The sequence below is a fragment of the Macrotis lagotis genome, chromosome 1 (assembly GCF_037893015.1).
Source record: "Macrotis lagotis isolate mMagLag1 chromosome 1, bilby.v1.9.chrom.fasta, whole genome shotgun sequence".
Classification (NCBI taxonomy): domain Eukaryota; kingdom Metazoa; phylum Chordata; class Mammalia; order Peramelemorphia; family Peramelidae; genus Macrotis; species Macrotis lagotis.
In genome coordinates, this window is record NC_133658.1 from 703,465,878 (window position 1) to 703,493,295 (window position 27,418).

Here is a 27,418-nt window from a genome sequence, read left to right on the forward strand (position 1 = left end):
GAAAGATATTTTCAGTTCTGTATTAGCTATTGACTCAATAACTCCCATGAACAATTAATTACATTGGCTTATGATGGAACCTTTTTCCAAAGACACTGAGCATACCTTTTGAAAAGTATATTAGTGTTTTGCTTGTTCATGTGTTTTAAGAAATGCTTATCCCTATACCATAGGATAGTTCACATGGAAAGTTCAAAAATAACAGTAGACAAATCCTTAGAATCCACTCTAATTTTTGCTATGCCAGAAAGCAGGAGAAGTTGTTAACATCACCTTAGTCGTGAAATTATAGTAGGACATAAGCAATAGTAATGCAAGATTGATAAGAATGGATTTAACTAGCATCATTAGAGTGAATATTCACACTGATATTTTCATGGATCCATTTAGGAACAGAAGATAAGACTTTCATGGGTGGTGAACTTTACATTACTCCAAATTGGACTCCACATGGGATTTTAAATGGAAATATGTGACTAAATGTGTTAAAGAACATATGTCAGTAAATAATCAAGTCATGCATCTTATATGTTACTTATATGACCAAAATTTTCCTAGAGATTTCAGGATTTCTCTAGATTCCATCCAGAAGGGGCAGTTTTGCCTGTAACAGCATTGGCTTTCATTACCTTCTTAACCTGCTTTGATTATTGAGTCTCCAACTTGAGATACCAAGTCTTCTAAGCATCCTTGGTTCAGACCACAGCTCTAACTTAATTGATAGTTACCTTCTTCCCATTATTTTTACCACTATCAGCACAACTACATACTAAATTTTAACTTCTACTCCCAGTTTCCTTACTATTCTCAGCATCAATCACAAAATCTAGGATTTATTTACAAGGGAAAATGTTTTACAAATTTGGAAGTAAGATAATACGATTAAGTTATAATAAAGAAAAATTAATTTAGCTCCAAGTTAGGTAGTACTTAAACATATTTAGTTATTCTGCCCATATAAATTCCCCCAAACAGTTTGGTCTTTGTCACTTTGTAGACTAGGAATGTGTCCAGCTCCCTAGTGACCTTAGAAGACATGTATTATCTCACAACATCACCTGCTAAATTGGGTCCAACTCTCATAAACACTGACCTGAACTCTTCTGTTACAACATCAGTTTTAGCCAATTAAGAAACATCTTAATTGGACTGCAGACTCTTGGTTGTGCTATTCATACTCCTACAGATCAATAATTTTAACTTCCCTTCCTCCTAACCAAGGGAAAAACAAGATTTACATGATGAATAAAAACAGACTTCCCAACACTTCAAAAATAGAATATATTACCACTCCAAAAGCACAGAAAAGACAAGTCCATCTGTCTAGTATTTATTCCAAATTATTGGGTTTTTTTTATAAATAACAAACTCATTGATATATGTCTGTAGTATGAGCTTTTTATAGTAGGCACTAATATGCTTCTTGTTTCCCCCATTAAATTGTGAAGTCATTGAGAGCAGAAACCATTGAATACTTAATGTTTGTGGACTGAATAGCATGCTATATAGCTGAATCTGGACCAATTATGCCCTTCCTCTTCTTAAATTTATCTTTAGGAGTTTTTGTTTTTATTTTTTATTTGTTTGTTGTTTTGTTATAAGAATATAAGCAAAAAGTACATATTCATATATATATATATATATATATATATATATATATATGTCTGTATACATGTTACATTAATATTGTGGAGTTTTGGAAGAAAACTTAGCTATCTTCTGTCCCCATCCTTTTGTTTTAAAATGAAGAGATTAAAGCACAGAGATATAAAGCCACTCAGCTTATAAATAGTTGAGCAGCATTTTGAACCCCATTTTCAGGATGTTCATTCTATGCTTTTTCTGCTACATCAATTCAACACATTTCTGTTACTTTTCCTTTGTCTTTGACTTAACATTTCATTTTTTCTATGATTTTTAACACTGTGCTAGGCTCTGAAGGAGATGAAATATGGGTAGACCATGATTTCTGCTCCTTAATTTTAAACGAAAATTGCCTGGTCACAGCATTTCTAAAATTACTTCTAAAAAGTAAGACTAATTTATTTTTTAATGAGCTCAATTTTAAAGCAATTCAAGGATAATCTGTTCAATATTCTAAAATAATCTATCAGAGTTTAGGTGGGGTGGTCAGTTCAAGTTGACTTCCTGCTTGTTGTATTACCTATAAAGAAGCAGCAAGGCCACGTAGAAAGGATACTATGAAATAGCCTGGAGTCAGCAACCTCTAGTTCAGATCCCAACTCTAATACTAACTGTGTGATATTGGGCAAGTCACTTAATCTCCCTGGGTCTTAGTTTCATTAACTGTAAAATGGGGAGTTCATGTTAGATGGTCTCTTAGATCCCTTCCAATTGTAAGTCTGTTATCTTAGATATTTTTTAATTTGAAGTTTTCATTGGTTCTCCGCATTAATATTAATGAGCATCTACTTTATGCATAACACTAAAGCACTTATTGATCTCATGAGAGACCTCAGCAATCATCTGCTTGATAAAGGCCCCATGGGATAACATTTCATTTTGACATTTTTTTTTTCAATTAAGGCTCCTAAAAGTGATATTGAGGAATATTGTCAGAGCTACTCCTCCTGGGGCTCCCATTCTAACAATGATAATTATTATTATTATTAAACACATTGAATAACCCTTTAAAGTACACCAAAAAAGTCTAAACCTTTGTCTCATTTAAATCCCCACAACCATCTGGTGAAGTATCTTTATCCCCATTTGACAAATGAAAAAAATAACTCAGAGTATTTGGATCGGCCTCATGTGTCAAATTGATAAGAGGAAATGGGTGAGAGTCCAACATTAGAAAGAATAATGGATATTCAAAATAAGTAGGCATTGCTTTCCTTTGCAATAATATATTTATGTAATGTTCTATTAGGTAATAGTGAGGGTTATATGACAATATAAGAGAAATCTCTGCTAGCTCTTTGAAAGAGATGATGCTGATAGTTAGAGAACTATTCTTTGGTATCCAAGTATAGGGACTCCAACAGGGGAATGATAGGTGACATCAAACAGGGCACTTGTTTATTGGGCATTGTTTTCCCAAGAAATAAAGATCTTTATCTCCTTCAAGGGAAATGAGGTTATGGGATGAAGTGTTGTAAGACTTGATTAATTAGAGCTGCCAAAAAAAAAAAGAAAAGAATTTAAAAAGGTGCTAGAAATCACAAGACATTATTCTTATTAAACTTGCTTTAATTGTCCAACCTGAAAAAAGTGAACCAATTAGAGAAGCAATCGGCTTATTTTTTTCTCCTATGGACTTGAAGTAACTTGAAATACAATATTAATTTGTGAATGCATTACAATTTTTGTTTCATAAGCTCCTTTTAAAGTTTCTACAATAAATTTGCATTTGATTCAGAAAAAAAGGAAGTGTCAAAATTAAAGAAGTTTCTATGTCCCTTGGCAGAGCTATTGTGGCTTAATATATAACTACAAATTCTATTGTATAACTCAGTTCAATTTTTAAAAGGAAATGTAAAAAAATAAAATAAAATGGAGAAGAGATGAAAAAAGGGGAAAAAAAAGATTTCCATGCAAAGGAAAATAGAATCCCAGCTTTGCCCAGGTTTCCTGCCTTGTTGGAGCTTTTAATCAATCATTATGAGGCTCTCACCCAACTATCAATCCGAGTCTATATTGCTAATGGCTACTCTCTCTGGTAGCAGACAAAATATCCTATAGACACAACAAAGAGTCAAGGGAAAAATACCCTGAATGTAAATTAATGGTTATACTAGGTCTTTTCCTTATCACACTGTCTTCAGTCATCCTTTCTCCCTTAGAAGTTAGGGGTGGGGAACAAATAGAGAATAAGTTTACCAAGAACAAATAGAGAGAGAATAAGTGGGGAACAAATAGAGAGAGAGAATAAGTTTACCAAGGAGCAAAAAAAAAAAAACAAAACAACCATCTCGTGTCTTTTATGAAATATCCTAGGCAGAACTGACATTTATGCCTAGAATAAGTGAATTAAAAGTCTTAGAACTTGAAATCAGTTATCAATCTGAGATTATATTTTTGATCACAGTTCATACTTTTTTTTGCAAAATAATCATGTCCATAAATATGAGCCAATTAGAAAAAAATAATTCTGGCATAGTATGCATTTGTACTAGTTGAAATAGTCTGCAAACCTCAGTGCACTCTCAATAATATATTCATATCAGGCAAGCAAAAAAGGTAACAAATTCATCAGGAATCAGTTAAATCATCTGGAATATGATAATATATATATGATAATATAAAACATGAGAATATTTGTTTAAAAATAACTTTGAGAAATTCCTAAATATCTTTAATTGTAAGACTTGCCATACTAATAATTATTATTATGGGAATCAACAGGGAAAGTGAATAAGAAATTATTAATCCCCTCCTATGTTGCAGATACTGGACTAACACTTTATAAATAAATCGTCATTTGATCCTAACAATAAAGCTTTGAAGTAGATGATACTTTATTACTAAAGTTATATTTATGGTATCTAAATATATCAGAAAATTTACCATTCTGATATGATCTACCACCTCTATATGAATCTCATAACAATAAATAGGTTTATCCATTACTACTGCATACTGCTGAAAATTAAGTATAGACACAACTCTTATGTGTCTTCTCAATGTTATCTATTATGCACATTAAGACTCACTGAACTGAACTGAAGAAAACTATCCAATTAATGAACATATTATTATCATCCAGCAGATAAGGCAGATTTAACTACATTATGAATGAACATCAAGACCCAAATCAAATAAATTAGACATTTTAAATTGACATTCATCTATTAAAAGCATACCACATCACAGTGTTGAAAAACTGTAAAGTTGCCAGTCAAACCTTTTTCTCATCAATGAACTTTATGAAATCCAAATTTGCAAAGACCTACAACTAAAATTGTTTCTATCAGAGTTAAAAATTAAATTAAAACACCCCATACCAACTGTTAGACTATCCTTCCAGCTGGAACGTTCTTGATGTGACAAAATTAGAATGCCAAAAAGAAAACACCCTTAACAGGAATGTGCTCGATTTAAACTAAACTTCACATCTCAAATTTGCTTATACTTCTGCTAAATTTCTACTGTGCAGTGTCCACAGAGATAGGCTGTTGGGTCACAAGAGAATATTCTGCTAAATGAGAAACCTTCTGTGTCCACTTATCTTAGCCTTAGACAAGTTTAAGAAAATGTCATTAATTTTCATCATTGGCGGCCGTCTATTTGAACTGAATATCTGAGGTGGTAAAGGATTTAGGAAGTTTAATTTTTATGTTGACTTTTAACTCAACAAGAGTCTTTTTAATGTATAGAAATCATAATTTACAAAGTTCTTATTGTACCAAAAAAAGATGGATTGCAAAATAATAGAAATAGGTACACTCACACCCAACAAATAAAGAACTGTTACATATATGATACAAGCCATCTCAAATCAAAATCCTTGATAAACTTAATATTTTGCTGATTAGACCTACCTTCCTACATTTGTACATAGTGTTTCCTATGCCTTTGATGCCCTCTTAATAGCTCTCCCTCCAGCTCTTTCTCCATGTTGAAATTCTTCAAGACATAGTTCAAAACCACCCAGATAAACAGTCCTTTCCTGATGTTCTAAGAACAGATATTATTCCGTTTTAGACCTTTAAAAGCACTTTTGTTTCATCTGTCTTAGCCTTTGTCTATTTTATTTTGTATTATATCTATAAATGGTACCTAGACAGCTAAAGCACTAGACTGAGAGTGAGGAAGAACTTAGTTCAAATCTTGATCAGAATCTTTCTTTGTGATCTAGGGCAAGTATTTTTAACTCTCAGACTCAGATTCTTCATCAGTAAAATGCTTATAATAGCACCTATCTTTCAATGTTCTCATGAGAATTAAATGAGATAACACATAAATATTATATAGATGCATTTATATCATGTAAAGGACTTTCTAAATCTTAAAATGCTATATAAATACTGATATTTTTATTGTGTTATATTATAAGGGGCAGCTAGATGATGTAGTAAGTAAAGCGCTGGCTCTCAAGACAGGAGGAACTGAGTTCAAATGTGACTTGAGACACTTACTAGCTATGTGACCTTGGGCAAGTCACTTAACCCCGATTGCCTTGCGACCAGGGGCATGCATCTCCACTTGTCCTGATTCATATCTGGCCACTGGACCCAGATGGCTCTGGAGGAGAAACTGGGTCTGTTGACTTTGCACAGGACCGCATCACTCAAAGCCAGTTCACGTACTTGTCATGGCATCACCTCCATGATGTTGTGATCTTCTTCAAGAATAAAGGACAATATTAACCTTACCTTTAACCATGGACAATTATATCATAACTTTCAAACTAAATTATAAATTCCAAGAGGAATGATATTTTCCCCATTGAAGTTTTTATCTCCATCAATACCTACCCCAGTGTTTTTGTTCAAAGGCATTTCCAAGTTATTCATTTAATTGAATAATTGAATTTTATCCACATGAAAGTTATTTCTACCTCTGACACATAGCTTTCTCTGAGAAGGGAGAGGATAGGAATATTGCCTATCCATATAGGCATTATTGACTAGCAGTATTTCTATTTAAAAATGCAATTTGATAACTTGAGAAGGCCACTTAAGCAAGTACTATCTTATATTTTTTATGCATTGTCCTTTCAAGACCTTTAATGAGCACAGTTTAGCATGGTAAACTTTTTCATGTTGAAAGGCACAGTGCCTCTCTGGATATACCTTGTTTCCTAAGACCACATGAGACCATGCCTTCACATTTGATATAACTTGCAACAGAACATAATTGTCCTGACAGAGTTCACATTCAAATAACAAAGCCATTTTTGCTACTCATCTTTGGAAATCCCCAGAGGACAATCTAGGGCCATATGACTTGAGGACATTTTCTAATTTATTCCATTTCTGTTTAAGTTTTCCTTCTTATCTGTCAAATTTGAGATTTCACTGGAAACTCACCCAGTATTCACCCTTTCTTTCAAGTCATTTAGGAAGGATGAGCATAGGGATTTTTAGAGGAAAACTCTGAAAAAAAATGAGATAATTAGCCTTGAAATAAAAATACTCAGAGATAAGATAATATTGGATCAGTTATTTTTATGCATTGCCAACTAAGTATATTGCATAAGTCTAGAAGGCCCCATATCCCTTCATATACCACCTCCCCCCATTCATTACTTTGGGCCTGGAATTTTGCTGTTAGGGTACCATTGTTGCAGTTTAGAATTTTAATGTCAGTTTAAAATGTCACTACCTCTAAGAAGGATAGTATTTTATGGCATTACTAGTCATTTATACTTTAAAGTGACTGAAATTCAGTTATTTTCCCTAAAGCAATCCTTGTTAAAGGAATGGAGGAAACTTTACTCAGGGTCCTAGGAGCTTTCTAACAAAACCAGGAAAAGCAGGAAAAAAGAATGATGAGGTTAGGGATTTGGCAGTCAAATTTCATCTATTTAATAATTTTACCTAGAGTGTATCCCTGAAGATTTCTTGCTAGGAGGATGACAAACAATTAGTTATTTCTCATTTACCCTAAAGATAGAGCTAGAGGAAAGAAAACTAAATTTGCAGCATAAGGGGTGCAGATAAAATATAAAGAATTTCTTTACTGAATATTAAAGATGGAGAGGAGTAAGCATGGCAATGTGAAGAGAAATTCTCATTGTTAGATGTCAGGCTACCTATTCTCCTGTCTGAAATGGTTTCATTTGAATAATAGTGGAAACATTTCTGGACTGAGAGACAAATGGCTTGGTTTTGAATAACCTCTGTGACATTTGCTACTTGTCTGACTAGAGACAAGTTTCTTAAACCTCTGAGCCTCAATTCCTCAAATATGCAATAAGAGAGGGTCTATATTACAAGATGTTAAAAAAAAGTGTTCTACAAACCTCAAAATTCTTGATAAATATATGTATTAGAGTATATGGTCCTGCTTAAGGACAAAGGATAGAGAAAAACAATTCCTTTAGTTTCTTTCTTACCCTAGGACACCATGATCTGTAGAAACTTTCCCTGGGGATTGCTTAAAATAATATTGTTTTTAAATGCATAATTGGGAATAGAAAATAATTTACTAGTTTTCTTTGAAGAAATAATCACCCATGAATGAATTAAAAAAAAGAATTTCTATTTTATAAATGAAAATAACACTAATTTTTACTCTTCATCATATATTCATTATAGATTGGGTTACTTTTTATATTAATTTAGTAAAAATGAATTTTTATTTGTTGTTTTATTCATTTAAATGATTAATAATTTAACCTTGATATATATATATATATATATATATATTAATTTTCTTATGCTATAGTAATGGATAATTCCTTGTTGTGCTTTTTTTAAGTCAACAATTATTTGTTGAGTCTCCTAGTTTATGTGCAAGGTAGTGCATAAAATAATTGGAGATACTAATTTTGATGCATAATATTTTAAAACCTTTTGGACACATAAAATCAATGTATTTAAAATATAAAGGAAATAATTAACTAAAAGGAAAATCTTTGCAGTAAGTTTGATTGAAATAAGTCTCAAAATCTAGTATATATATATATATATATATATATAATAGGATTTATTTCACAAGAATAAGAAATATTTACCAATTAATAAATGATCAAGGAATATAAACAAAAAGTTTACATTTTCTAATTTTAATTTTTCTAATTACATGTAAAGATAATGTTCAACATTCAATTTTTGTAACAATTTGATTTCCACATTTTTCTCCCTCCCTCCCTCACCCCCTCTCTTCTTTCCCCCCCACATAGTGAGTAATCTGATATATATATTAATGTGTATAATAATATTAAACATATTTCTATATTAGTCACATTGTAAAGAAGAATCAAAACAAAAGGGAAAAATTTTTGAAAAAGAAAAAATATACAACCAATTTTTGAAAAGTAAAATAGCATACTTTGGTCTGCATTCAGGCTCCAGAGCATTTTTCATCACAGGTTTTTAGAACTGTCTTTGATAAATGTATTGCTGAGAAAAGCTCAGTATACCATAGTTGATGGACCAATATAATATTGCTATTAAGGACAATGATCTCCGGTTCTCCTCACTTTACTCAGCATGAGTTCATGCAAGTCTTTTCGGGTTTTTCTGAAGTCTACCCACTCATGATTTTCTACAGAACAATAGAGCTCCATCTCATTCATATACTATAATTTGCTCATTCATTCCCCAGTTTAATGGACATCCCTCATTTTCCAATTATTTGTTACTACAAAAAGAGCTGCTATAAATATAAATAAGTACTTTTCAAAGAAAGAAACATCAACAATGAGATAAAAACATGTTCCAAATCAATAATAATTAGAGAAACGTGAATTAAAGAAAATCTGATGCTCTACTTCATACCCATTAAATTAACAAAAATAACAAACATTGAAAAATGACATCTCTTGAAGGGGCTATTTGTAAACAAGCACATCAGTGCCCTATTGATAGAGCTATGAATTATTTAGGCTATTTTAGAAAGCATTTTGGGGCTATATCCCAAAAGTCAGTAAATTATGCCTTCTCTTTGTCCCAGCAAAACCATAAAGAGGGCAAAGAAAGAGGAAAAGTCACTATATGTACAAAAGTATTTATAGCAGTTCTTTTTGTGATGGCAAAGAACTAATATCTTAGTGAATGCCCACCAAATCAAAAGTCCCTGTAAGCCTTATGAATGTAATATATAGATATACATATATGTATTTTTAAAATAATATATTATGTGAATAGAATATAACATTATTGTATCATACATAATTATCAAAAAGGTCAGTATTGGGGAAACCTGAGAAGACTTATATGAACTGAAGCAGAATAAAGTGAGCAGAACCAGAAGAAAAATTTATACAATTATCACAGAATTATAAAAAGCTGTTATTGAACTTATAAGGTTTGCTCTTTTTAGACTAGACATGTTTATGAAGAAAAAGAAGACTTCAACTGGAAAATAATATTGTAACTTCTGTCATTTAGGGAGACTCTGAAGCTTACTGAAACATCTCAAGATTGTTTTCAAAAAGTAAACAAACCATCAAATGACTTAAGCCACCCTAGATCATTCCACCAAAAACAGAGCAAAAAAAAAATATAGCAAAATAATTTCCCTTTTCCATTCTAAATTACTCCTTCCTCCTTTCCTACTACCTCCATTTCAAATATGTCTCTCAGCAGAAGTGTAAAAAAAGTTTAACAAAGAATTTGTAGTCCTCTAAAATACAGAAAGACTATGATTTTTTCATCTCTTATATTAGTGGTGCTTCCCTTTGTGATGTGGATTTTTGATTTTAAAAATGTTTATAAACTCTAGTAGTCAAAGTTATATATATCTACATATGGTCGGGTTTTCTTATTTCTATGTTGTTGTCATTAATCATTTTTTACCTCCATGGTTTCTTCATTATAAATTCTCTTTTCACTGATGTGTGGGTTACAACTTTTCTACTCCTCCTGCTCCACTATTCTTACCCAAATCTTTTTTCATAAATTCTTCATAGGTGAGCTGACCTACCACTAGAGACATTCCTCTGCTTCTTTTAAAGTCCTAGACGTTTTGGTATCCATCTACTATCATTTATTCTTATTTTATAACAGCAAATAGAGAAGTTTTAGATACTGTGGACAAGTTCAATTAGCTTGGCAGTATCCTTTCCAGGGAAGTACATATTGATAATGAGGTTGAAAATGAGCATTGTCAGAGCTATCTCAGTGTTTGGGAGATTCCAAAAGAAAGTGTGGGAGATGAGAGGCATTAGACTGACAACCAAACTGAAGGTCTACAGAGCCATTGTGCTGATTTCATTGCTCTATGCTTGTGAAACCTGGGCAGTCTACCAGTGCCATGCCAGGAAATGAATTGCTTCCATTTAATTGTCTTAAGAAGATTCTGAAGATCACCTGGCAGAAGACACTAGACACTGAGGTCCTTTCTTGAGTTAAATTGCCAAGCATTCCAATAATACTACAGAGAACACAACTATGAAGGGCTGGCCATGTTGTTAGAATGCCAGTCGGAGAACTCACACAGGGCATGTGCTCACAGGAGGATCAGAAGAAGCCAAAAGGAGACACCCCGAAGGACTCTCTTAAGAATTTTGGAATGGATTATGCAGGATGGGAGACCCTGGCACAGGATTGCTCATTAGAGAGGGTGCTGCACTCTTTGAGCAAGACAGAATTGAAGCAGGTCAAAAGAACTGTGAAATACATAAATTCAGAATAACTGCCTCTGGTCTTCACAAGAACTATTTGTGCCCAATCTGTGGTAGAGTATTCTGAGTTCATATTGGTCTGATCAGCTACAATTGTACATACTATAACTCATCTCTCTAACATAATAATATCATTTTAGTCTTCTTCAATAAATGAAGGATAAGAACCAATCAACCAACTATATAAACGGATTCAGTACTAGTTTCTTTCTTTTTTTAATATGCACATGACACTTTTTTGTTTTTAGTTTTTTTTGCAAGGCAATGGGGTTAAGTGATTTTCCCAAGGTCATACAGATAGATAATTATTAAATATCTGAAATTGGATTTGAACTCCAGGGCCAGTGCTCTATCCACTGTGCCACCTAGCTGCTCCCCAGTACCATTTTAAAAGTCTTTCATGTTACTTATTTCCATTTCCCATCAGAAGATTCCTAATTTTTATTCTTTCAGATTGTAGTGTTCTATTACTTAGAAGTGGATTAGAAGATTTAAATCTTGCCTTGGGTTTTATAAGCCATCAAGTAATTTTAACACTACACTAATACTAAGAAAAAGACAATATTGATATTAAAGAAAAGTATGTAATACTTTTTAATATAGAACTGTGGAAAGTGCCAGAGAACTTCTCAAATGTGACCTAATCTAATTTCTTCCTCCTATTCAAAATGGCTCCAGAATGATAAACTAATTTGGTAGGCTGCCAAGTTGGATGCCCCAGGGATCTGTGCCTTCTTGTTATTCAATCATTCAGGTCTATCTGACTCTCTATGACCCCAGATATTATAATAATTTGACATTCCCTACTCCATTAGATTAAAGCAACTAAAGGGTAAATGACTTATGCATGGTCACACAGCTATTAAGTGTCTAAGGTCTGATTTTAAGTCAAATATTCCTGACTCCAGACTTGGCTTTCTTTTTCCCAAGCCACCTAGCTACCTCTAAGGTAAAATGAGGTCAAGTGCATTACCCAAGCTCACACAACTACAAAGTGTCTGAGTTCAGATTTGAATTCAGGAAAATGAGTCTTCCTGGCTTCAGGCCTTTTTTTCTCTCTCCACTGAATCACCTAGCTACCTTCTCAGAATTATCCACTCTATCACTTTCTCCTATTCAAAAGTGGTTCCAGAATGTTGCGTATTTAGAGTACCGAGTCAAGATGTTCATAGTGATGGAATAACTTGACAGACTGCCAAGTCGAGTGCCCCCAGGAAGCTATGCTTAGTCCTGAGTTAATTTATATTTTATCATTGACTTGAATCAAAAGATAAATGTTATCAAATTTACTGATATTCTAAAGAAAGGTATTTCTTATATACTGGATGAAATAATCAGAATTCAGAAGGATCTTGACAAATTAGAAATTTACCTAAATTTAGTTAAATGACACTTAACAGGGATAAATATTGGAATTCAAAATGATCTGAGGCTGAAAGACATAAAATTTCCAGTACTGACTGGGTAGATAAAAATCTTGCTGCCCTGATCAGGTTATGTACGTAGTGTTTGTGTATAAATATTGCATTTATTAATTGAATTGATAAGCAGGCAAGCATCTAGAGGAAATTTACCAAAATGGAAAATGTTCTTGAAATTATGCAACATGAGAATAGTTTGAAGTAACTGGTAGTGGTCAGATTTGAGAAGAAAAGCAGACAGAGGGGGAAGGGGAAGGTCGGAATAAGCATGATGGAAACTTTCAGATACCTGAGGATATGGACTTAATATAAAGAAAACTTTCCTAACTAAAAGTGTAAAGGGTTACTTAAAGTGGCTCTTTCTCACTGGAGATTTTAAAGCAGAGATTAGATGATTGGTTTTGTGTATATATAGAAAAGATCCATCCAAAACAAGATATATCTTTAGTCACCTGAAATCCCTTCAGACCCTAAGATTCTATAATTCTGTGCTACAATTTGAGCAATATTATCACTATTTCTTTTACTTTTTACGTACATGAAGAGAAAAAATTTATTCATACAATTGAGAAGGTGCTGAACTCTCCACAAAATTCAATGAAATTCATTTGGTGTAACCTTCAAACAGTTATTTTGAGCACCTTGACATCAGTATCTTTGATCTCTGTGTATGGCATAGCCCTTGCCACTAAAATCCTTTTATAAAGCTTGCCTGAAAAGAAGAAAAATGCATAAATATCTCTCTCCTGATCTTAGTATTGTTAGTTAAAATTAGTGAATTTGAATTAATCTTTCTTGCCTTAACATTCTTTCCACTATGAAGAAATAATATTCAATCAAGTAATAGCAAAGAGGTAACTTTTTAATAGTTGCCTAAATATCCATTGGAAAATAATAGATACTATAGAGAAGTCAAACATAAATTCAATCTGATTTCCATTCCATAAATATTAAGAATATATTATTTCAAGGTACTATTCTATATATTTGTCAATTTATGGCCATACAAAGACAAAATTCAAATAGGTACAGTGGATAGAGGACTGGACCTAAAGTCAAGAAGACATGAATTCAAATCAAAACTTAGATAATAGCTGTGTGACCCTGAGAAGATACTTAATTTCTGTCTGCATCAGTTTTTCTTTAAACTGCACTTTTAAAAAAGCACTTATTTCTTAGAATTTATTTAATCAAAATTATGCATTTTGCTTTCTATGAATACTTGTACTTCTTGATTGGTTAAGAACTCAAGTCATTTCTTTTTTCTGACAAGTTAAATTGCTTATTTTATCAACCTTTATGTCTAATTTCATATACATTTTGACCTTCTCTTCATATAAAATGTAACACATTTGTTTTTGTCCAACTTCTTCCAGTCTACTTTCCAGTTTTGTCAGCAAATTCTTGCAGCAATATCTGGAATCTTTGGGTTTGCCAGACTCTAGGTTACTGTGCTCAATTACTTCTATACATTGTATATCTGATCTATTCCATTTATCAATCTCTCTATTCTTTAAACAATGCTGAATTATTTTGATGATTGGAGGCTCATAGTAAAGTTTTAGATCTTATCAAAGTCTATGACTATATCTTGCCACTGGACCCAGCTGGCTCCAGAGGAGAAAATGAGTCTTCACTTTATTTAGATCCACTTCATTTGTCATGGCTTCATCTTCCTAATGTTGTAATCCTCTTCAAGAATGGAAGACAAACAACAACCCAGATCTAATATTGCTAGGCCCCCTTCTTTCCTTTTCTTTTCATTGATTTCCTTGATATTCTTAATCTTATTTTTTCTAGGTCTAAAAATTATTTTTGGTATTTATTGTTTGGCACTAAATAAACCAATTTAGGGAGTACTGACATTTTTATTATATTGCCTGAGTCTATCCATAAGCAATTAATATATTTTAAATTATTTATATTTTCTTTATTTGTATGAAAATTGTTTTATAATTTATTCATTTCCTGTGTATGTTGGCAAGTAGATTCCCAAAGATTTCATACTGAGTGTAGTTATTTTTAAGTTGAATTTCTCTTTCTATCTTTTCTTGGTGGGTTTTATTCATAATAAATAGAAATTCTGATGACTTCTGTCCTGAAAACTTTACTGAAGTTAATTTTTCACTTAATTCTAATTAATATATTTAAATATGTATGCTCAATATTGAAACTAATTCGTTGTTTTAGCTAAATGTAGCTTCTAGTTTATTTCTTTTAATAATTTATTTTTACTTTTGTTTCACCTGACATCATTATTTTCACAATTGCTTTTTTTACTTAAACTAAAGCATAAGGGATTGTGGCTCATTCTCTTACTTTAATTCTTTGTTTCTTTATGTATCTTTATGTTTCAAGTGTGTTTCTGAAAACAACATATTGTTAGATTCTGGTTTTGAATTCATTCAGCTATCCTTTTCCATATTGTGAATGAGCTTATCCCATTTACTTTCATAGATATGATTACTAACTATATTTTCCCCTTTATCCTATTCTCTTTTATTCATCTTTCTCCTTTCTACCCTGATTTCTTCCTAAGAGTCTATTTTGCTTCTTACTACTGCTTCCCTTAATGGATCTTATCACTTAACTCTTATCTCCTACTTCCTTGTTCAATAAGATAAATTTCTATACCAATTCTGTCTGAATATTTATTTTACCCTCCTTGACTCAATTTCTTTCTTGAGCAATAACATGGTTCAATTTTTATTCCCCATCACTTCCCCATCCATTGTAAATTTTTTCCTTCCATGCCTCATTTATGTGAAATAATTTTCCTCATTCTCTTTTCCTCTTTACCCTTTTTCTAACACATGCCTCTTTTCTACCCTTTCTTTCTTCTTTTGAAATCATCTCAGTGTAATTAAATCACACTGCCTAATTAGACTCTTAGATCCCTGATAATGATAAAGTTCTTTGTCCTTACATATATCCATCCCTTATGTAAGAAGGTAATTTGTTTAACTTTAAATTTCTTATAATGTCTTTCTGATGTTTTGCTTTTATGCTTTTCTTGAGTCCTATGTTTAAATGGTCAATTTTCTATTTAGCATTAATCTTTCTGTCAGGAATGCTTGAAAGTCTATATAATCCCTTTTCCCCCCCTTTAGGATTATACTCAGTTTTGATGGATAGATTATTCTTGGCTATAGTAGTACTAGCTTCTTTCTCTTCCAAAAATATCATATTCCTTTGCTTTAGAGTGGTAGCTACTAAATCTTCTATGATCCTGACTGTAGGTCCACAATATTTGAATTCATTCTTTCAGGTCAGTTGAAGTATTTCCTTCTCTGGGTTTTTACTATGGTAGTTTTCATTTTGGAGTTCTTTTCAGGAGTTAAACCAATAGATTCTTTTAATTTCTACTTTTTTTCTGCTTCTAAGCTATTTGGACAATTTACCTTTATAATTTTTTGAGATAACAGGATCTTTTAATTTTAATGATTTTTCAAGTAGTTCAGTAATTCTTAAATTATCTCTCAAATCTATTTTCTAAATCAGTTGTTTTTTTTCTGATGAGATCTCATAAGAAAAAGGCTTTGGAGCCTTTTTTATTTTATTTTTATGATTTATTGATATCTCAAGTTTCTATTATCTTTTGTTTTGCCAATTCTAATTTTAAGGAGTCATTTTCCTCAATAATAATACTTTGTCCTTTTATCATTGGTCAATTCTAGGTTTTAAAGAGTTATTTTCATCAGTCATAGTTTTTTAACAAAATGTTTAATTCTTTCATACCTTTTCCATACTTCTCATTTCTTTTCTCATTTTTTCCTCTATCATTCTTTTTGATTTTCAAATTTTTTTTTGCTCTTTTTTTTATCTCTTTCTTTAATACTTCTAAGTATTCTTATTAAGCTTGTGTCCTTTCTGTGTTTTCCTTTGAGGATTTGCTTGTGAGTATTTTCAAGTCATTTTCTTCTAAGTTTATGTCCTAACTTTCTCCGCCACCACAATACTGTTTTATGATCAGGCTCCATTGTGTGTCTGTTCATTCTTCCAGCCTATCTCTTGACTTTGACCTTTTGTTAGAGTTGGCCTTTGTTTACTTCTTGACCTGGGGGACTAGTGATGATCTGAGCTTCTAGGGTTTTTTTTCCTTTATGTTCTACTCTTTTTATAGGTCAGTCTACAGTCTTCAAGTATTCAGTACTTTTGAAGTGATGTGATTCAGGGAGAAATCTGTTACTGTGCTTATGATTAGAGTACTACAAGTAACTGACCCAGGTTCAGGTTTGTTGGATTGGGTATGATTGAGTTTCAATAGACTGCTGCCAGACTCAGTAACTAAAAGCCAGCTGGGAATTTCTGCAGATTCAGAGCATATAACCTGCTAGCTCCCCCTTTACTTGATCTTTTGCCCTAACAAGTCCACTGAAAGCTTCTATTTAAAGCTAAACATTAGAACTGACTCCCCCATTCTACCTCTGGGAATAGTGCCACACAATTAACCTTTTGAAACTTATTTCTTACTCCATTTTCAACCAGTCTCTCTCATTCGCAATAGCTCCCAGGAACTGTGGGAACCAAGAGCATAGCAACTAGTTAGTACCTGTTCCCATTCCCAGTGAATCTCTGAGGATTTCTCTGCCTCAATATTTCCTGATCTGATTTAAGTTTAACCTTATCCCCTTTATTATCCATGGACATGTGAGTGTTTTCCACTAGCTTCTGCTGCCAGATCTGCTGCCAACCCTATCCAAGTGTCCAAAAAACACTCTCCTTAAATTTCCTTGATCTGAAAAAATGACTAATTCTGATTTTTTGTCAGATTTATTAATCAGAACTCAATCTGGTATGTTTTCTATGTTGTTGTGGAAATGGCATGTTGGATGAGCTAAGCAAAAATGCTCACTTTAATTTCACCATCCTCTATACCATACTCTACTTCTTCTATCAAATTTCTAATACAGAATTATAAGTGAATTAAGATTCACTTATATAATTCATATCACATTTCTTACCATTCCAATTGATGCAGAAGGAATAAGAGGGAAGAAAATAATTTGGAGTTCAAGATTTTTTAATAAAAAAATTTTTAATTTAATAATGATTAGACTGAGATCTATCTTTATAGAGAACAACAGCAACAAAATCATCAGTTCTTCATATGACAATCTGAATCCATGATTTTTATACTGCATAAAAATTCATTCTATGATAATAATATAATTTTTTAAAAATAGAGTTCAAAAGATCACACTCAGAGAACTACATATAATTTACTAGTATCTATAAATAAGCATTTATTAAGCATCTATTATATGCCAAGTGCTAGGCTAACCATTAAGGATATAAAGACAGAAATGAAGGGTATTCTTCCTTCAAGGAATCTATATAATATGAAGACATGTACTTATAGATGTTTGTACAAATATATGTATGTATAAATTATATATATATATATACATATATATATGTATATATTGAGGGTAGATAAGTCACTGAAAGCTGAGGTGTCAAGAAAAGTTTCATGCAGAAATTGTAAAAGATGCAATAGCAAAATTTTAAAGAAAAGTGATGATACTAAGAAGCAACAGTATAAAGAAAGGGCAGTGATACTTGCATTTCCTGCTCTCATCAGATCAAATCTAGGGTATTGGTTCAATTCTATAGTAATTAGTATCCTCACTTCCAATTTGTTCTTCTTCTATACATACTTCACACAGTGACTAAATTGCTATTCTGAGAACACAAGATGAGAGTGAAGGCAATATGTTGCTTTATCTTCCAGAGTAAATATGCCACCAATCCAGGGTAAGAAGCCATTTTTAATCTTTCCTATAATGAAAAAATGAAAAAAGAGATGTATACCTCTGTGGGGAGAAGGTACTTATAATTTTATGGTCATATATATGAACTATATTAAATATGAATTATTATATATAAACATATCATTATATGAACTCTATCCTATGTATATATATATATATATGAACTCATCAATTATTCTATTTCTATTAATGTACTTCACCATCTACCCTTACATCCTCTATCCACTTTCTTTCTAAGCCTAAGTAGCTTTCATCAAAGTCTAAACTGTTAAGTTTCTTTCTCTTTTTAGGCTGTCCAAATCACTTTGAAGCTTAAAAGAGGAAGTAAATTCAACGTGCACTCTTGCCAAGTCTCTCAAATTGTCACATAAATAAGAAAAATAAAACTGCTCTGCAACGCTTTCCTCTCATCATCCTTGTACAATGTGATTGTAGTTATTTATGAATAATGAAATGTTAAAAGAAGTCATTAATATGAAAAAGAGAAGTTTTCATATCAAGAACTTTCATTTTGATCACTTGAGAAAATCAGCTCTAGACCCTGAGTAACATATTACTGTTTACTTCTGACAATACAGTGAACTATTGAGGTATTTGAAATTTCTCACTAGTCTTGTGTTATTTTTTTTAAAGATTTCAAGTTCATGAATGAGACAGTCCCTAACACATTTTTTTAAAACTTGAAAGAGTCTGAGATCTCATCTGGGAGTCTATTCACAATATCAGTGCAAATGGTGACCTTTCTGCTTCTGATTGCAGGTGATCTGGTCCATGGTTTGTTTTTTTTTTAATCTTTCCTATAATTTCTTCACAGTGTCCTGAATATATTTCTCTGGCTCTTTGAATGTTTCATGGATACCATGGCTCAGATTGTCTAGTCCTCACTCTTGCTGTAGCTAACCAAAGCTTTTTCTGCTCTAAAGATAGTTATTTAAATGCAATCAGAATTATTATTTGGCTATAAGGTACTCCTAGTAAGGAAACCTCCTCTACTAAAGAATCTCAGGTGCCTACTTTGCATGGGGAAGCTAGGTGGCACAGTGGATGGAGTGCTGTGTCTGAAATCAGCAAGAACACATCTTCCTGAGCTAAAATCTTGTCATACTAGCTAATGTGATCTTGGCCAAGTCACTTAACCCTATTTTCCTCATTTAAAAAAATGAGCTGGAGAAGGAAATGGCAAACCACACCAGTTCTTTGCCAAGATAACTCCAAAAAGGGTCATGAAGTGTCAGACATGACTGGAATGACTGAAGAACAGCAACATTAGCTAAATGACTTACCAGGGTCACATAACTAGCAAGGGCTATAGGCAGTACTCGAATACAGATTTTTCCAGACTCTAAAAACTTCCTGACTTTATTTTCTTCTAGTCTCTTCTTGGCTCTCTAATCACCCTGTCATTCTGCCTCTCTTTCTGAGAACAAATATATTAATAATAATAATAATAATAATAATAATAATAATAATAATAAAACTTTTGCAAAGAATTTTATATATTTGTATTTGAAAGTTGTACTAATTGTAGTAATATAATACAAAAATAATTTTATCCTGAAAACAATCCTGTAAGGTGGGTGCTAATTATTATCCTCATTTTATAATGAAGAAACTGAGGCAGAGAGAGTTTAGGTAACAAGGCCTCACAGCTACTAAATATCTGAAGATAGATTTGAACTCACATCTAAGTCCAGTGTACTCATGTCCTTAATGATGGCCTTCATGAATTCTTTAATGATAGGACATCATTGACATAGAGCTAGAAATGTCCTAAAAGTTGACCATATGTGTCTAACAGCTTTCTTGTACAGTCATTTGCAATGTAAAATGCAAACAGGAAAGTAAGAAGACAAAATATATATTATATCAGCTGAAGGAAATTATAAGGTCCCACTTATTTCAATCAAATCAAGAGTGTGATGTCTTAAAAATTCTCTCTTGCCACTAGTTGAACTATTATGTTCTGAACAGTATCCTTAACTCAAGGCTGAATATAGCATCCTATAACCTACATGTCCCTTTCCATTGTCAATAAAAAGTAGTTTGAATTGATTAAAAAAATATTTATGAAGTTGAAATTACAAAGTTAGGCAAAAAATATTTAACTTGGAAGAATATTTTCTTCTTTATTTTTAATATACATTTTGTGTTCCAAATTTTGTCTCTCCCTCTAGCAATCTCCCCCACTCATTGAGAAAACAAGCACTATAATATCCATTATAGATGTGAAATTATGAAAAACATTTCTATACTATTGTTAGAACATTTTAGAAGGTTTGCTGTAGGTAAGGTTCTTAATATGTTTGTGTGCCATGGATCTTCCTTTTGGAAGTCTGGTGAAACCTTTAAAGTCCTCAGAATAAACTGTATAGATGCATAAAATAAAATATGTAAAATTGTAAAGAAAACTAATTATATTGAAATGCAGTTATTGAAAAAAATTAAGTTTACATTCTCCAAATTAAGAAACCAAAAGCTATATAGGGTCAGGACATACTAATCTGTAACATTATGCCCATCAAGGTTCTCAGATCTTTTTCAACCGATGGATCAATCTTCTAAGCCCCACTTTCATGAGTCTCCATTTTATTTGAACATTTGAGGAAGGGATGGGGAATAGAAAATACAAGAAACATGCTAGTCTTAATATGTTCAAACTAGGATTGAGTACAGGGAAACATTAAGCATTTTTGAGAAAAACCTCAATATCTAGAACTATTAAAGTTACTTGATAATTGATACATTCCTAAATAGCTACAGGTTGAGGGTTCTGATGCAGATAATTAATTCTATATGTAAATCATTGATCTACATCTTTATTATTCATGTCATTAGCAATGTAAAGGTCAAGCAGGAGAGTAAAATAATGAAATGTATATTCTACCTGCAAAGAAAGTAATAGGGTCCCACTTATTTGCATCTAATCATGAGTATCATGCTTTAAAAATTCTCTTCATTATTGACTATTATGTCCTGACAAGTGTCCTTAATACAAGACTGAATACAATATTGCTTGTCATTCCTCATTAATACAGGATTTGGTTATCAAGGTTCTTGTTGGTTCAGTATATTTATATAATGAAGTTACTACTCTACAGGGAAGCTACAAGGACATTTCAGTTTCTATAGAGCAATTTTGGAAACCTTAAATAGAGCAACCAATATTTAACTACTTTAATAAGCCAAACCTCTGTTTTTAAAGGGAGAAAAACAGATTTGTTTTAACATGTTCATCCGGAAAAAAAATCAAATTGAATGAGCAACAAATTTTTCATTTTTTCCTAAAAGTCTTTGACAGACTCAGAAAAGAAACAGATTTTTAAATGTTAAGTAAAAAAACTGAGAGCAACAGTTTTTAAACCTCTGACACAATCACTAAGAAACAGATTTTGTTAACTTCAAAAAGAAGCTACTGAAAAGGATCACTATTTTCCCAAATACTCCAACAGCCAGAAAGCAGTGGATCTTCTTAAAAGGAAAATTCTCAAAAGACATTTAAATTTTTAGGGGCAGCTAGGTGGTGCAGTGGATAGAACACCAGCCCTGGAGTCAGGAGTACCTGAGTTCAAATCCGACCTCAGACACTTAATCATTACTTAGCTATGTGGCCTTGGGCAAGCCACTTTAACCCCATTTCTCTTGTAAAATCCTAAAAAAAAATTAAAAATTTTAAAACAAAATACTGGCAATGGGAGTTGGTAATGACAGTAAAGTATATATATATATATATATATATTTCAACCTTATATTTTCTATGCATACAGAAATCATCAGTTTCAAGTAATAACATCAGGTATAATAGAAAACTACAGTTTGGATAAGGAAAGAAGGAACTGAGATATAAATTTCTCCTTGGATTAATAATGCACTGGTAGTCTTTTGTACATGAACCCCTGCTTTGAAATTGTCCAACACATCAGTGAAAAGGACTGTTGCATGGGCATGATGACATTAAGAATAAGTTCTTTTAACTCAACATGGTCCTAAGCAAAAACTCGAGATGGATAAAAGGTTCATTTGCTTGGTCTTCTGTCTTCTTTTCTTCTCAAACTTGTCTTCTCTTAACAAATTCTCCCTCCTTTTTCTCACCATTTTTTCTCTCAGCTAATTATTAACTAATCCCAGCAAAAGTGTTAGCCTATAAGGGTTATGGTGAAACACACAGTAAGGGTATTTTGTATTTTAAAAAGATGACTCAAAGACCAAATATAATTAATACAACTTATTTTAAAAGTGCAAAAACAAAGTCATATTTGGGTTTTTTGGTCTTTTTTAGACCAAACAAAATATGCAGGGACCTAGAGAACCTTCTGTAGATTAAAAAAATGATATCTCATACATATACATTCTATTAGTTTCCAAACATGTAGAGAGACTATTCTGGCTAATATATTCCTTTTGAAATGTAAATGAATTTTTAGTAACTTTTTGTCATTGTCATTTTATATTTTCTTAATCCATAGATAGTAAGATTAAATCTAGTATCTGGGGTAGATCTCTGAAATTTTTTATATTGGTATTAACTTGCAGAGAAAGCACATTAACTTTCTACTTGATAATGTGACCTAATCATAGGATAATAGATCTAGAGTTAAAGATTAAGTCAGAGGCCTCTAGTTTAAATTTATCATTTAACATTTGAGGAAACTGAGCGCCAACACATTTAAGTGACTTGTCTTAGGTCTCACAAATAGTAAATACAAACCTAGCTCCTCTGGCTGCAGGATCAATATTCTTTGCACTAAATCCTGCTTGCCTCTGAAAGGGCAGTGATTCCATCAAGGCCACAAGACATGTTGGTAATTAAGCTAGTATAAGAACTCAGGACTTTTGATTCCCAATCTAGTATTCTTTCTATTACAGAATATGCACAAAAAAACTAAAAATAGGCCTCTAGTAGTGATACCTTTCCAGCAGGTACTGCAATTGGCAAATTGAGAGTTTAGCTTCTATAAAAAGATTCAGTCTAACATAAAGAAAATAATTCTTCAATTAAATGTCCATTTAAAAATATTCTATGAGCACCTGCTTTGCTTTTCTTGTGTCATTTCTAACCATAAGTAATATATGTGGGACTATGGTAGAGGGAGATAATTCAAAGAGCCTCAAATTGCAAATTTGGGTCACAAAAGAAGTATGTTCCTCCATGGTAACTACTTTGGACTTTCATGAGTTCACAATGTAATTGAATATAGTCCAGCATGAAATATAATGTTAAAACATTAGAAATAGCACAGATCTATCTAGCTCAAAATCCTCATTAAGTTTTTCCTTAAACTTAATTGAACTATTATTTGATCTTAGAAATCTTTGATTGAAAAATGTGTTTTTTAAAAAATGTAACAATAATTATATGAAATACAAAACCAATTATAGTAATTACAGACTGTTAATGGCTCTTACTAAGAGGTCTTTCTGCTCAGGAATAACAAACTTATACAATTTAGTTTGAATAGAGGCAGAGTGGAACTTTCCTGTGAAATAAAAACTATATTGACTGACCAAGAGAAGAGAATCAAAGAGAGAAGGATAATTTTATTTTTTTTCAATCAGACCAAGGTTTTTATTTACTCATTTTTTGTATTTAAAATATTCTTCGATGAAATCTTTGTCCTGAGAAGCACAATTTTTTTTTTAGGTTTTTGTAAGGCAAACGGGGTTAAGTGACTTGCCCAAGACCATACAGCTTGGTAATTACTAAGTGTCTGAGGTCATATTTGAACTCAGGTCCTCTTGACTCCAAGGTCAGTGCTCTATCCACTGCGCCACCTAGCTGCCCCAAGAAGAACAATTTGAAAGAGCCATTTAATGATTATAAGTTACTGTGGGTTCATGTGCAATCTAGAGAAGATATCCTTTTCTAGGAATTGACCTAATTTGCCTGGATAAATTGTTGGCTATCTCAAATGTTATTTACAATATTTTGTTCAGTGTGTATTTTAATTTACAAATTTTTATACTGATTTTAAGTCGCAGAGAAGATTCTGGCCTTCTATTTGATAATGTGATCTAGTCATAGGAACATAAATCTAGAGATAGAAGAGACCTCAGAAACCATTGAGTACAAACTTTTAATTTTACAGTTGAAAAAACTAAGGTCCAAGGTATTTAAGTGCCTTGCCCTAGATCCCACAGGTAATCAAATCACTTTCGTCTGACTACAGGGTCAGTATTTTTTTTAAGACAACATTCTTTAAAGACATGCAGAATAAATGGGCAATTGATTGAAGGAAGAAAATTGGATATAAGAATCATGGATCTCAGAGTTGGAAAGGAAACTTGATATGATGTAATTCAATGCACAAATGACTAAGAATATCTTCTCCAACCTGACCAAACAAGTAACAATTTATCTAACTAAAGAAGTGGCATCCCCACTATCATCCAAAGCAGTGTGTCCTACTTTTAGTTTATAATTAATCACTGGGCAGTTTCAGCCTACATCAAGATTTGGCTTGACAAAGTCAAAATGCTCCAAAACTAATATAGCCCCTATTCTGGATGCTATGCCTCTTTTATTATATCTAAAGAAAAATTTTTTTTTGGTTTTGTGAGTTTGTTGGGGGTTTTGGGGGGGGCTGCCATATCATGCCCTCTTTATTCATAAATATCTTGTAATATAAAGTTCTCAGAGGATTTTTGGAACTGGTGTTAAAATATGGTCCTTGATTAGAAGTCTATATATATATGTATATATATATATATATATATATACATATATATATAATTTACAAACCTTGAAATAAACTAGATTTAAATTCATTTTTTGGTTATGGCAAAAATAAAATCATATAGTTGAATACTTAAAGATAAGCAGGTTGCATTAATATTTAAAAACCTAATTATTTCCATTCAAAATTTTAAAACAACCCTATGGAAATCACAAAATTCTTACTTTTTTGGAACAGATATATTGAAACACAAAGTACTTGATTTTTTTTCAGGATCACATAATCAGAAATAGAGTTTAAAACAGCTGAAGAGAATCTGAGGTAGGCTAAAATCAATAACCCACTAACTTTTCATTACTGTAGTTGCATTAATACATTAAGGATGAATTATTTCATCCACTGTTGTGGATTTTGCTTCCAGTTGTGCATGCTATAACCTTTCTCACACTTAGGAAATAGTTTTTGAGATATTCTATAGTTCAAAAATTAAGTTTTTCCTAAGGCCAAACTAGCCATGAGCATCCCTAAATTTAGCTAGGCTAGTATGCAGATAACAAAATCAGTTCATCCCTGGATCATACTAGAAGATTTTTCAGCTTGGTAAAAACTACCAGAGCTTATGATCAACCATTATGATCTGAAAGAAACAAGTCATCTCTATACTATAATGAGGCTTTATAAATAATCTATCAAGTTCTATATTTTATTTGGAGGAAATGGAGGAAAACTGCATATTTAATTTTATATCAAGCAATGTATTACTTGACTAGTGTCTGTTTACCTGAACAAAGGATGTATTTTTAAATTAAGAAAATTTAAATATAAATTAAGAAAAATCTTCCAGTTAAAGGTAACAGGAAAATGTTATATTACATATAAGACACTAGGTTGGGATTTTTTGTATTCTTTCTTTAAAACAAACAGTACTTTCAGGTGTTAAAACAAAATAATATATAAAAATGAAGAACAGACAGATTTTTTTTAAAGTTTCTTTCCTTTATTGAGTCAAATTCCTTTCAAAGATTTCAAATTTTAAGCGTCATCATTAGTGATAAGGATTCTTGTGGTTTATAAGTGATTAATCATTTCTAGAGTTTCCTGTTTACTATTTAGTCTGTCTCATTCTGTGGAATATACATTTCTTTGAATAAAAGCAAGAGAATCATAATATCACACACCACTGGAGATAGAATCTATAATAGAAGGAATCTAGTTCAATCCTTTTTTAAAGGTAAGGAAACTGTAGTCCAGAGAGGTGACATTACATACATCAAGTCACACATCTAGTTAGCAGTGAATTGGGTCCTTTATTATTTCTACTCTACCATATAAGCCAAGTCTATTCCTTTCTAGTACCCATGAAGTTTTGAATATTCCCTACTTGGCTCTAAGATAAAAGAATAATTTTTCATTTTTAAACTAAATTTTATTTCATTTTCAGATCTTCATTCTCCCACTTTCCTTACTATCTGTGTGATCCTGAGTAAGTTACTTAGCCTTTATTTACCTCAGTGTCCTCAACTGTAAAATGAGGATAGCAGCCACCTCCTAGATTTGTTCCAACATCAAATAAGATAATACTTTAAAAGCAATTAACATTCCTTGGCATACAGCCAATGCTCTCCACCATTTCTACCTCCAATTGAGAATGCAAGAAAAATAAAACCATTCTTACAAACATGTATAATCAAACAAAATTAAAAAGTGTCAAAATGTATTCTGATTCTATCATCTGTCTATCAGGAGAGGGGTAGCATGTTTCATTCTTAGCATTCTGGAATTTTGGTTGTTCATTGCTTTGACCAGAGTTTTTCTCTTTGCAATATTCTATTATAATTTTCATCTGTTTTATAAACTGTTCTGCTCATTCTGCACCACTTCACAAAAGTCTTCTCGTGTTTCTTTGATATCATTCCTTTCATTATGTTTTACAGTACAATACCATCACATAGTATATCATAACTTGTTCAATCATACCCTAATTGATAGCTTCCCACTAAATTTCCAGTTATTTGACACTACAGAAAGAGTTCCTGTAAATATTTTTGAACATATAAGTGATTTCTTTATCTCTTTAGTATGTATATCTAGTAGTAGCATAGGAGGGCCAAAGGGTATACAGAATTAAGAAGTTTTTTTGGTTCCATATTATTTTGCAGAATGGTTGGACCAGTTCACAACTCCATCAATAATGCATTAATATATCTTTTTGTTTGTTTGTTTTACTATTGTCCTTTTTAACATTGGTGATTTTCTTTTTCCATCAACTTTGTCAACTTGATAGGTATGGTACCC

At 32.0% G+C, this 27,418-nt stretch overlaps 1 protein-coding gene and 1 long non-coding RNA gene across 2 annotated transcripts in view; one reads left to right on the top strand and one right to left on the bottom strand.

Annotated features, from left to right (window-relative positions):
- Nucleotides 1–27,418, top strand: part of KCNH7 (potassium voltage-gated channel subfamily H member 7) — a 625,928-nt gene that overhangs the window by 166,227 nt on the left and 432,283 nt on the right. The window lies entirely within an intron of this gene.
- LOC141507830 (uncharacterized) overlaps nucleotides 18,115–27,418 on the bottom strand; it is a 355,670-nt gene continuing 346,366 nt past the window's right edge. Inside the window, exon 5 of the long non-coding RNA XR_012474279.1 lies at nucleotides 18,115–18,459. This is a non-coding gene — a long non-coding RNA (uncharacterized LOC141507830). The remainder of the gene's footprint in view (nucleotides 18,460–27,418) is intronic.